General features: G+C 44.1%; 1 long non-coding RNA gene across 1 annotated transcript; it reads left to right on the top strand.

Moving 5' to 3' along the window:
* Positions 1–209: 209 nt before the first annotated feature.
* Positions 210–9561, top strand: LOC132081156 (uncharacterized). The gene is made up of 3 exons (XR_009419642.1): positions 210–252; positions 7322–7453; positions 8479–9561. It is a non-coding gene; the product is annotated as an uncharacterized LOC132081156 (long non-coding RNA).
* Positions 9562–10769: the final 1208 nt, after the last annotated feature.

The following is a 10769-nucleotide window of genomic DNA, read 5'->3' as shown; positions in this document are numbered from 1 at the left end:
ATCACACAGATGGGCACCTGTAGGAGGACACAGTATGGGTAATATAGAATGTAATCTTAGCCCCCAAAGAGTTGCAGCTGGACCCTATTACTAAAGATTAGAGGCAGGCCAGATGATAACAAGCAACACCTGTAGCCAATAAGCACTAGTGGTATAAAAGAGTGGATTGGTGGGAAGAGAAGTCAGTTGGCTGCTGCAAGATCCAAGAACAGTCAGTGCTTGGAGGAGCTGTCTGTGAGAAACGTCAAACAGGTATGAAACTCTGGTGCTATGCTTGCCCCATAATGATAAGAGAATTGTTGAAATATGTAAGACAACAAACACCTACTGCAAAAGGTGGGGAAGGAGCTGGTAGTGATAGCTGAGGTGAGGAGCTGAAGTGGTCTTGCTCTCTCTTTTTTTTCATGCATAAATATGCATGCATAGATGTCTTTCATACCCTTCCTTCTGTCTTTTCCATAGGCTGCTTTTTTAAAACTAATTTAACACTTCCCATATCCAGTGAGAGCTGCTCAGGCTGAGCACAGTGTGTTTGCAGTTGGCACTGAGCTGCACAGCTTCTCCAGGGGCCCTGCAGTGCTGGGATCTGTGGGATGCAGAGCTCACCTGGGGGCTGTGCTCAGCTTTCACAAGGGGAGCCAGAGCAGCAATTTATACAGCAGTCTGTGGTGCACCTCCACCTTTCCTGGCAGTCAGGTTAAGCCATCTCAGAAATCCCAGCCTCAACAGGGAAATCACTCAGTTTTCTGGCTCCCCTAGCCTGGAAATGCGTTCCCTCTCTGCCAGGACTTGAAAGAAATGCATCCATAATCTACTACTCCTGTTTATAGGAGCAAAGCTTGCTTTACTGCACTTGAATTTAAATAAAGGTATTTGCACATCCCTGATGAATTTTTTCCACCTGTATTTTTATCCATAATAGACTGCCTGTGTACTAGCAGTGACTGATCAATTGTTTGGGGGTTGTTTGTTTTCAAGGCAACGTGTGGGTGATTCTGGATCCTCCCCTGTGACAGAGCCTGCTGTTATCAATATGTTACTTTCCTTTCCCTGGGAACATAGCTTGCAGAAGGCATGGAAAATAAATGGGGTCTGGTTTAACTCCAGTGACAGTCAGGGAACGTGTCTGGTAAATCAACTTCCAAAGCCTCTCCCCCTTTGGAAGGGGCCAGGGCAAGACCTGCTCTTGCAAGGTGCAGTGCAGCCTGAATTGTTTTATCTTTCTCTAATTAACAGGAGTTAGTCTTTCAAAGTGTCTGCAGCAAGTGGGAACCAGGAGGCTGGAGTGAGTGCCCTCTGTGGTCTCTAAAGATAGAAATGCATTTACTTTTCAAGGAGAATAGGAAGATTAGAGAGAGGCCTGACTTGGGCTGTCAGGTCTCTAAAGCAAGATCCACACTTGGTGGTGCCAAAAATGCAGCACTCCTAGAAGTGTGTGAGAGCAGTGTATTCTCACCTGAGAGCCCAGCATGTGCAGTGAGCAGCCAGATGGAGACAAGGACTCAGCCCAGCACAGATGTCACCATCGGGGTGTGGGTGCCACCCTGGAGCAGCCATGCAGGGCTGGGACAGCAGCTCTGACTCCACCATCCCTTCAGGCCTGGCCAGAGGGTGCCAGAAAGCTGTGTCCTGCTAAGTGTAGGGGAACACAGTATGAATAAATGAAGGTAATGTAGAATGTAATCTTATCCCCCAATGAGTTGCAGCTGGACCCTATTACTAAAGATTAGGAGCAGGCCTGATGATAACTGGCAACACCTGTAGCAAATAAGTGGTATAAAAGAGTGGACTGATGGGAACTGGAGTCAGATAAGTCAGATGGCTGCTGCAAGACCAAGAACAGTCAGTGCTTAGAGGAGCTGCCTATGAGAAACGTCAAGGAGGTGTGAAATTCTGAGGATATAAAATCCTTGCACCATAATGATAAAAGAACTCTTAATATATAAGACAACAGCCAAGGACCAGAGATGGTCACACTCTCTGTACCTCCTTTTCCCCTTCCCCATTTAGTTTATTTTCTTTATCAAGGCATAGAGACACAGAATAGTCCTCATGTAGTTTACACCCTTCCTGCTGTGGAGGGGTTTCTGTCTCATTGAGTGGCTTTAGGCAGTGCTGAAGTTCAAAGAGGAGGAGCAGGGACTCAGCTGGAAATGCCAGTGTGCCTGCCAAACTGTCACCCGAGGTGTTTTCAGATGAGGATGTCTGCAGGAATTACACTGAGCCCTGGCATCACCAGGCAAAGCAACTCTCTGAGCTCCACTGCTGACTAATACAGACAGCACAGTCTGTCACCCCATTAAGGGGCTGGAGCTGTACTGAAAATAAAAAAAAAAAGAGTGGAATTATGTAGGAGCAACTGTTATTACCAGGGGAGAAACATCTCTCATAGAAAGAATCAGTCCATTGCTGCAAATTTTCCTTGTATTTCCTCATCCATGTCACTGGCATGGTATGTCCTGCAGCAGGATGCTGCACTGCCATGGAGGTGCCTTAGGGGAGCAGCACAGCCTCCTGTGTGTGTTTCCCTGGATCCTGGAGGCTGCAGGACTGCCCTTTGGGCCAGCTGTGTGCACAGGGAATTCCCCTCTGGGCACAGCAGCTCTGCAGGGCAGCACTGGGCACCCAGCCCCAGCCTGGATCCCTGCAGCTGAGCCAGGGCTGGAGCTGCTCAGGAGCATTGCTGAGCTCCTGCTGCCCTTGGGCTGCTGCAACACCTTGGAAAAGGGGTTTTCAGAAAGTGCCATTCCCTACCACAGTGAGGAATTTCTCCCACAAAGTTTTGGTGCCTACCCACAAGCTCAGCTGGGTCTCTTTGTCAAGCTGTTTTTGTGGCTCATGCTTCATTACCAGTAATAATATGGGTTTCCTGAACATGAGAGATCTTGAGGCTTTAGCATTTTCACCATTCAGATGTGAGGAGACCTGAATCTTCCTTGCCTGTGTGGCACCCTCCCTCAGTGGCACTAGCAGAGCTGAGAAAAAAACAAGTTTTTTTCCTACAATGAGAATTTCAAGGGCATTGTCTCATCCAGGTCTAGCTTTATGTGTCTGTAACATTGAGGTTTTCCACCTCTTTACAGGACATCCTACAGATATCTATCTTTTTCCTGGTAGCCTATTTGTATTTTACTGGCTTAGTTTGTGAGGCTTTTTTTTTTTCCATTTCATCCTTTTGTTCTTAGTTTTTGGATTTCCAGATTTCCTCTGAGGAACCATCTGGAGCAAAAATATATCTGTTGTCCCTTCTAGGTCTTACAGCTGAGAAAGTTAGTTAATAATAGAATTTCTGTGCCTGGTCCTTTACCTGCTCTCTCACTATCCTGTGCAGCTGATGATGGGTTTATTGTCAAAAATTTTAACAAAGAGGGAAAGATTGCTGGTCCAGCTGGAGGAGTGCTGTTTTGCGGTTTGTTTGACTGGGAGATATTTTAAGTTGGCTTGAACACACTGATTGGTAAGACCAGGATTGCTGAAAAGCAAATAAAACCTTGAGGGGGTTGGAGACACTTTTTTTCTTTATTCTAAAGAATATATTAGCCTTCAGTTCACAAATAAATCACAAGTTGCAGAAAATCCGAGTCTCCTGCTTGAGCCTCTAACAGGGTATGAATAAATGTGTGCTCTGTTCCAGCATGTGTTGGGAGTTAGATATTTCTGCTTTGCTAGCCCTGATGGCTGTTTTTGATTCTGTATTTGCCTTAGCCAAACCCTAGGAGTGTTTCATTAATTTGGGGGATGTCAGGGCTTTTGAAAAATTGAATATCTCACTCATATCACCTATTTTAATGTCAGTATTACTCCAGCCAGGGGATGTGAAGCTCTGTCATGGCTTTGTGCCCAGGAGCAGCATTTCAGGTATTTGTGTGCTGCAAGGCAGGACAGTGCATTTCCTGCAATAGCTGGCTGGCTTGCAGAGTCCAGTAAGGCTGATTTCTGTGAAGGCAGAATAGAAAGAAGTTAATTCCCTCTATCAATGCAGATATTTCTATTTAGAGCTGAGTTTTCTGATCTTGCTTTGCGTGTGCTCTCCCTCAGCACTGCATTAACTACAGGCAGTGCTCAGCTCTCCTGATGACATTCCTGTTCTCAGTCACCAGGGATTTTGGGGACAGGACTAAAGAAGCCTAGCTATTGCCAAATACTGGGAACTGAGTCTTTGGAAATCTTTTAAAAACCTTTTTGCTCGCACTAAAAAAAATGTCTGACCACTTCTGACAAATACTGGGAGTTTTGCAGTCTGATTTTCTGTAGCAATCCTTAATTTCTATAGATTACTCAGTCTGTCTCTGTGTGTTTTCCTTCACTAGAAATCCCTGAGCCTACTGACAGACTTCTAACCTGTGATAGACTGAGTTTAAGTCCAAAAAGAAAAAGATAATTAAATTCCCGTATGTTTTCCTGAAAATAGTCAAATGCAAGAGACTAATGTTGGAGTATTCCCAGTAATAGTTTTAATAACTTCTGAACTCTGCTTTGGCATGGACTTAATGATCCCCCTCATATCCTCCCCAGTCTAATGAATTTTATGGCAGTTAAAACCTCAGTGTGATTTAGGTGAGGGTTTCTTATTTAAAAGATCATCCAAGAGACACCAACAAATAACAAGCAGGATTTCTCCATTGCTTTTGCTGATCAGAGATCATTTTTATTCTGGAGTGCCCAAGAGATCTGGATCCACACTGAGCTGATGGAAATCAGTCTTTGGCACAACTCTCAGACATTCATCATGGGCTTTCAACCAGACCTCTGATCCACCTCTCAAGTCACTTTGGTTAAATTTGTCTTTCAGAATTAATTTTAAACCCAAATAGTTACTTTTCTAGTTGCTGAAATAGCCTATTTTTTTTTCCATCCCTAGCACTTAGACAGAAAGAGAGAAATGTTTAAAGAAGTCAAAGATGCCATTTTGGGACTAAACTATTCTTAGCATTTACAAGGAGGAAATTATTTAATAGATCTATCATTCGTGTTAGTAAAAGAAATTCACAGTAAGACGTTAACAGGATTGTGTCTTTAAACTACATTCCTCAAGGCTTTTTGGTTTTATCTTTAAATCCTCACAATGATGTTTTGGCACTTGAAATGGCCCTGGGAACCTCAAGAGTCAGGAGAGTCCCCTTGACTCTCTGGGTGCCCAGTTTGTAGGGGGTGAGTCAGAAAATATGGGCCCTGTTCATGGCACTCACATGTATAGATAAAAACATGTTAGGATAAAAATATGTTAATCTTTAAAGCAGGGTTTCTTTAACCAGAGTTGTCTGTAATTATTAATCAAGCATCACACAGGATTACCTGGAAATGCTCCTGCTTTTGTCATTCCTAATGATTCCATCTGCTCTGTCTCTCTTGGCATCCAAGATTTCTTAAGTCAGCCTTAAATCCTTAAATCAATTGTCATCATATATGCTGAGAATCTTGATCCCAAGCATATGAAGAAAACCCTCAAAACTCTCCATATCTTGAACCCAAAATCATATTTAGGATGAATGCTGTTTGTACCCCAACCAGGAAAGCTGGGAAATGCTTGCTGTGCCCCCAGCCTGAGCAAAGCTCCACCAGCCACAAGGCTGTGCTGAGCAAGAAATGAGATTCTGTAGAACATAGACTGGAAATCATCTGAGGGCGAGGCCATGAGAATTTGCCGCACTTGCTGTGCGGTACCCATGGCTGGGTGGCCTCTGAGGAGATGCTCCCAGAGCTGGGAGGGCTCAGCCACAGGAAGAATATTGATCATGCAAGGCCCCCAGCATGATCAGGAAGGAAGGAGGGTGTCCTCCCATGGGACACAGCCCAGGGTCCAACATCCCACAGAGAGGGGCTGTGGAAGGTGCAGAGAAAGGACCTGGAGCTCTCCCCAGCTCTGACAGGAGGCTGGAGCTGCAGCTGTTCCAGCTGTTTTATTAACAGTGAACTGCTGGTTGGAGCTTCGTGTTGAAGTCTTGGGATGTTTGAGCTTCATGGGATTTAGGGATTTCTCAATACTGAGCTGAGCAAGACCTAGAAAAAGTGATACTTCTGTGGACCCGCAAATAGCAAACCTGAAAGTTTGTAGAAGAGTCCTCTCTGCTAAAAAAAATGCTCACAAGTTTGGTTTTGGGGTGTTTCATTATTTCCTTTTGGGATTTTTTTTTTTCCTAAAGGCACAATCCAGACAATGTGGCCATGCTCCCAAATCTGCAATCAATTTGGCATATCTTCACTCCTCAGCTTGCTTTTTTTTTTTCCCCTCTTCTGGGCATCTTTAGAAGGACATTTGAACATAGAGAGTTGGAAGGGATGTGTAATTTGTTATAGGTGACTGAAATATGTGAGGAAAATTAGATGTACTTAGTAGACAAAGGTCAGAATTAACATTTATGTATCTGAACACATACATTTAGAGGAAACGGTGTGTTAAACCTGAACCTCTATTAGCAATGATCACAAAATTCAAATAAAACATCTTCATATTAGGAAACAGGATTTTCTCACCAATTTGTTGCATGCTGGCTGTTCTGGTGTATCCAACTATTTGAGGTAATGCTCAGAGAGAAGCCTGGTTTCTGAAAACACCAGTCCCAGATAAGCAGTCAAACTCAAATGCTTTGCTGAGCTGATTTTCAGACACCAGGTCTGAAGCTTTTTATTTTTGCTCTGTGTGCAGACCCTGAATCCCTGAAACATGTGTGATTCACTTAGAATTAATCTTGTCTCCCTCCAGACTGCTATTTTCTCCATAGCTCTACTTCCCTCACCCCTCCCAAAATGAACATAAGCTGTCCTGTATAAGAGGCAGTCCCTGCCTGGCACAGAGCACTCAGAGCTTCATCCTGGTGTGAGGCTTTTGCTGGCCAGGGCAGCCTTTCAGTGAGCTGACCCAAATCCTACAATCCCCTCAAAAATACACCTAAACCTGCCTGTCTGATTTCCATCAAGGATTGGGATTCTCAGGTCTGGTTGCTTGGCTTTATTTATTTTGTTCCAGTTCAGCTTTTCAGCACATCACAAACACATTTACAAATACCTTGAATTATGCATTTCCCATGGGGTGGAGAATCTTTAGTCTAAACCCTTTGTATTTTCTTATATCTTATTCTGGTGCTGTAACTCCCCAAATGGAAGGTAGCTGTAAAAGCTAATTTAACACAACACCATAACACAGCCCATGGTTTCTGGGGACTGGGAGGCAGGGGTTGCAATGTTTGGGGGTTTGGTGGCTGAGGGGTTGCAATACAATAAGACTTCTCTTTTCCTCTGCAATAAACCCTAAAGCCCACAATGTGTAACCTGCCAGAACGAGTTACCTAATGATGATTTCCAAGGGATCCGTGATTTGCAGGCGCCATCATCTGGGCACGGCCTCTGTTTGCAGCTGGAATTAATGGATTTGACTCTGAGATACAAACTTTGGAGCCTCGGCAAACCTGCAAATGGTTCCTGCTCATAAAACAGCATTTTTCTCCAAATAAATGTAAGTGTCTGTACTCCCCAACACACACACACAATGTCTGTGAGTGTTTAGAGATGATAAATACGTGGTAGTAAGGATGGATTAATCCTTTCATAAAGATTTAATTATGTCCTAGACTGTTGGGACTAAATCCATTAAATCAAGGTGGAATTTGTAATCTATCAGCATGTCTGTTCCAAGCATGCTGGTGTGCACCACAGGCAGCTCATCTGTGAGATACAACCCCTGGCTCCAGGCCCTGAGACCTTCCCAGGCTGCTGGTTCAACTTCTGGTGCCTCTTGGGTGCTGTGCTTACTGCTCTTTTCACCACTGTCTGTTGGAGAATCGTGAAGGGTTAAAATAGGGTTAAGTGGGAACCCAAACCATCTTTGCATGCTCAGGAGTTTCAGTCATTTATCTGATGGTGAGGAAGGGAAGATCACCCTTCTGTCATCAAAAAAATTACTCTTTTTTCACCCAGTGCAAAGAAAACTAGGTCTTTGCTCCCAGTGCCTGCAGGGAGAGGAGCAGAAACTGAACTTGTGTGACTGCAGGCACAGCAGCCAGGGCAGGGTTCAGGAACTTCCTTCTGAGATAACAGCTTCTTCCACAATGATCTGAAGAGCCTGCGTTTCATTTGCTTTTCTCTTTAAAATCTTTTCCATGCTGTTTGGGGGATTCCCTCTGGCAGAAATGTTCCAGGGCCCTGGTGTTTCCATGGCTTTGACAAGAACAGGACAATGGGCAGTTTGACCCCAAAGGTAAAATCCTGGCAGCACTGAAGTTGGTAGGACCTCCTAATGCCTCTGCTTTGTATATTTTGCCTTTGCAGAGTAATTCAAATGTATAAATATCTAATGAAACATAAGAAAAACATTGGAATTTAGAATGAGAATCACTCTGGAAACAGCAGAATTGGTGTGCTAGGACAGAGCAGATCATACACACATGTTTTTGCTGTTCCTTCCCTCCTGCTTTCTTTTCTAAAATTCCTATAGGTCCCATGAGGAGCAGGAGAATAAACCTGTTGTCAGTTTTATTGCAGAGCTGGCTGCCTAAACTGATGTCTCACTGCAACATGGTTATAAAAAGGAAAAAAAGAAAAACTGCCAAAAAGCCTTGCTGATGTAAATGATATTCCTGTTGGAAGACTCTCCAGGAAAGGGCCTCTGAAACAGGAGAAGCCTAATACATACAGCAGTATTTTCAAAACACCAACTTAAAAATTTAAAGCCCTATGGCTTTTTTTTTTCCCTGCTGTAAACTGAGAGCAGAGCTGCCTGGGCTGTGCTCTGAAGAGGATGGAGAGAACAGATCAACACAGTAAACCACAGCAGTCTGCTGGTGATATGGTGAGATGAATTTTAAATTACCCTGCAAGACAAATAATTTTCCATATTTTGGAATGCAGCCTGACCTAAAATTTTCATTTGAGTGTTCATTATAGCTTCAGGAAATTACCATTACCAACACCCCTGATTTCTAGCTCCCAACATATGGTGTTCCATCTTCCCTTTCTCCTTCACTAAGGGAGGCATTTTGATGATATAACTCCTTGTGTCATTCTGATGAGGCACATTGTTGATACAAATTGTCCTAAGGTCTGGCATGATTGCTCAGTTGAAGGCTGTGTGTGCTCTCTCCCCAGGAATCACTGCATCCCTCTCCAAAGTCAGCCTTGTCATGTCGTGTTTGAAAATGTCAATACACTTGGAAATTTCATTAAAATCTTAACGTTGTCTTGGGTTTGCATAATTAGGATGGCAATCTCGTGAGAATACTTTTCCCTGTGATGCCACTTATATTTCTTCCTTATAGCCAGGCAGAGAGCAATACCAATACAAAGCTCACTGAATTCATGTACATTAAAATGAAAAATAGCCAGGGAAAGGTACTGATTTCTACATGTCCAGAGTTCAATTTGCTTTATTTGGGGACCTACAGGCTGAACTGTTCATTTGTTACACTCGTTCCAAGTGGGCTGTCACTGATGAGATGCCAGGCTTCCCAGAAGACAGTTCAAGGGATAAGTCCTGCTCTCTCAGAGCCCTTAATGCCACCCGTGAGCCACAACTGCAGCTTCTGTGCAGTACCAGCTCTTGCCTGTTCTTCATTGCCAGTGCTTCCTTCAAAGGGGATTTAATTACCAACTTTCTCTGCTTGAAATTTTAGAGAGAAAAAAAAAAATGTGTAAGGATCCATTTGACCTCTCTTCTGAAAAGCAGTGATGTGAAATGAATATTTGTTGGACTATTGATCTTTACTTGTTCTTAAATACACTGCAGCCTTAATAAATGCCTTTGGTCCATCCCTCAGCTGGTGTAAATTACCACGGCTCAATGCAGCTGAGCAGATTTACATCATCTGAAGGCACAGTCCTTGGCAAGCTGGAGCAGCTGCTTTTCAAGAGCATGGCAGTTAGTGCGCCACACTTAGAGCACATCCCACCCTGCAACCCAGCCCTGGCCTGCTGAGATCTGGCAATTTTGGGGAAGAAGGGCAAATACCACTCATACCCTTGCTTTTTGTGGTGGTTTGTATCCTGTTCTCTGTGTTGCTTTGCTGGGCTCACGTTAAACAGTGGAGCCAGGGTGACTTTTGGGGGCCTGCACAGCCCACAGCCGCCTCGTGCCATGGGGTGGGAGGGCTCCCTGTGCTGCCCCTGTGCCTGCTGCTCCTCACCCCTGAGCCAGCCCCACTGCCAGAGTCATTCAGTGTGCTCTCACTTTTACGGGCCCTTTATGACTCTTCTGTGTGGAACATATAATTTTAATGGGTGGAAATCAAATTAACTCTAAACCCCACATGACTAGTGCTTCTTGTGAAGACAGTGGAAATTCTGTTTGCTGCATTCCCAGCTCTCCAAGCCGTGGTAACCTCTTGGCCTCCAATGCTTGCTGTGTGCAATGGGAGCCCAGAAATCGGTGCCATTTCATTCTGCTTTGCTGTTTCACAACTGTTTGGATTCTCACAAAGTGGAGAACTCAACTAAAACACTGTCTCACTCCCCACACCACACAGCACATGTGCACATTGATGGAAACAGGACTTATCTCCACTTGCAAGCTGCTAATTGTCAAGTCTTGAAACATAACGGGGATTGTGCTGGGATATAGAAATTCTAAATAAGACACAAATCAAGACCGACTTTGAATTTTAAGAAAGCTTTGTCCATTACTTGGCTGTATTCCTCAGCCATTTGAGATAGTCAAAGGGAGTTGGGAATAATTGATCCAATATAAATCTCTGACTTCAAATGCCTGCCCTCTTCTTGCATGTCTGATCTCCTCTTCCAGCCTGCTGAATACCTCTGCTTTGTATGCATTTCTGGATGTG

This window comes from Ammospiza nelsoni, chromosome 17, assembly GCF_027579445.1.
Source record: "Ammospiza nelsoni isolate bAmmNel1 chromosome 17, bAmmNel1.pri, whole genome shotgun sequence".
In the NCBI taxonomy this organism is placed as follows: domain Eukaryota; kingdom Metazoa; phylum Chordata; class Aves; order Passeriformes; family Passerellidae; genus Ammospiza; species Ammospiza nelsoni.
The sequence above is the reverse complement of the archived record's forward strand: the minus strand, read 5'-3'. Positions and strand labels throughout refer to the sequence as shown.